General features: G+C 33.8%; 1 long non-coding RNA gene across 1 annotated transcript; it reads right to left on the bottom strand.

Annotated features, from left to right (window-relative positions):
- Nucleotides 1-994: 994 nt before the first annotated feature.
- Nucleotides 995-1,539, bottom strand: LOC118764214. The gene is made up of 3 exons (XR_005000005.1): nt 1,333-1,539; nt 1,257-1,260; nt 995-1,184 (listed from the first exon to the last, which is right to left on the bottom strand). It is a non-coding gene; the product is annotated as an uncharacterized LOC118764214 (long non-coding RNA).
- Nucleotides 1,540-2,009: the final 470 nt, after the last annotated feature.

Raw genomic sequence — 2,009 nt, 5'->3', positions numbered from 1 at the left:
TGACTTGACACTTAGATATTGTTATAACCTCCAAATGGTGATGGGAAGGTCATATAATCAGTCATATAATACATTTCATACAACTCTAATTCCTATATTTTCTTACCAAGGGACTAATCATTCTTATTTAATGATTAATATGTACATTAGTTGATGGCGAATTAGTAGCATTGAAATTCATCCTTTAGAATACGAAAGTCAGCTATGCCAATTACCCTTTCGAGATCAATAAAATACCTGCTTAGTATTGGGCTTGTCTTCGCGTTTTCTCTTTCTACCAGGAAAAATCGTTTATGACCAAATCTGGAGAGGGAAGGGTTCTGCTAGCTTTAGATGTCCCCCCAAAACACCCTGGTGTTGGGTTTTTCTATAATCCCATTAGGAGTGAAGGGTAAGATAGGACATTACGTTCTTAATTCTGACTGGCCATGTTAAAATCATCCATTACTTTACTACCAATAGACCATAGACAAATACATAGATCGTTATCAGCATCGCAACTGTGGTCCACGTGCCCGATTTTTTCATTTTACTTCGTTTGTAGACTGTTTCTGCTAGCTTACCAACACTGCAAGTATAAAATAGCAACAACACCACAACCACGATCCATAACGTCATCAATGTCATCAACAAGATCGTCAGCAAGGCATAAAAGTAAATAGACCGACAATAAATCTTCATTCAACACCTCCTTTATATTCAACCCGTCATTCGTTTTTTTTTCCCACACATGACCACAGGGTTATAAACTACCTCGATACATATTAGTACTAACCTTTATAAAGCAGCAAGCTGACAGAATCGTTAGCAAGCCGGGCAAATGCTCAGTGGTATTTCGTCTGCCGCCACGGTCTGAGTTCAAATTCTGCCGAGGTCAACTTTGCTTTTCATCCTTTCGGGGTTGCTGAAATAAGTACCAGTTACGCACTGTGGTTGATGTATTGACTAGTCCCCCAACACAAACTTCAGGCCTTGTGCCTTCAGTAGAAAGGATTATTACTAACAATTACATAACAGACTACTACTACTACTACTACTACTACTACTGCTACTACTACTACTACTACTACTACTACTACTACTACTGCTACTGCTGCTGCTGCTGCTGCTGCTGAGTACATTAGTTTTAGTTACTTCGTCATCTACGATCCCCGCTTCTCTGGAACACATATATACATGGATATCTATGTATGTATGTATATACAGACATATATATATATATATATACGTACCTACATATGTGTGTATGTAAATACATATCTGCATAAATGTATGTTTGTATATATAAAGGTAAACTTAAGGTTACGCATCTGTGTTAATCTTTCTCTTAACAGAAAATATCGATCTATCTAGTTTTTAGCCTTGATTGAACTTCATTAGGGAAAGATTATCCAAACTCTGATTCACAAGGAAATTAATAAATTATAGTGTATAAAATGGTTTGTTTAGTACACTTAAAAGCGCATGCACAGCAACTGGGGATTAATTAAATGGTATAATACAGAACGTTTTAGAAAATATGCATCGCATTTCAAACGTGGTAGAATGCACTATTAATTATTTAATAGATATGTATATATGCTTGCATATGTATGTATGTATGTACGTATGTATGTATCTATGCATCTACGTATATATGAATGTATGGATAGATATATACATATACATGTATGTATTTATTTATGAATAAATAAACGTATGTATGCATATTATTATGATTTTTTCCCCTTGAAGTTCGTATTGAGACATATATTTTTTATTTTATATAATCCTTAAACCGTTCCGAAGAAACAACTAGATTCAATTTATTTCGGCATTCAATTTATTGCAACGCAATACCACAATTTAAAAGCTGTTAATATAATTTTTCTTTTTGTTTTGCGAAAAAAGCAAAAACTATTGCATATTCTAACATTTTGCAGCTAATTTTATATATGAATTAATATAGTCAATTGTAATGATGAGCATATAGGTACAGACTAAAGTTTATTACTTGGAAAATTTTATGG

This window comes from Octopus sinensis, linkage group LG7 (genome assembly GCF_006345805.1).
Source record: "Octopus sinensis linkage group LG7, ASM634580v1, whole genome shotgun sequence".
NCBI lineage: Eukaryota > Metazoa > Mollusca > Cephalopoda > Octopoda > Octopodidae > Octopus > Octopus sinensis.
This window is presented reverse-complemented; position numbering and strand designations above follow the sequence as displayed.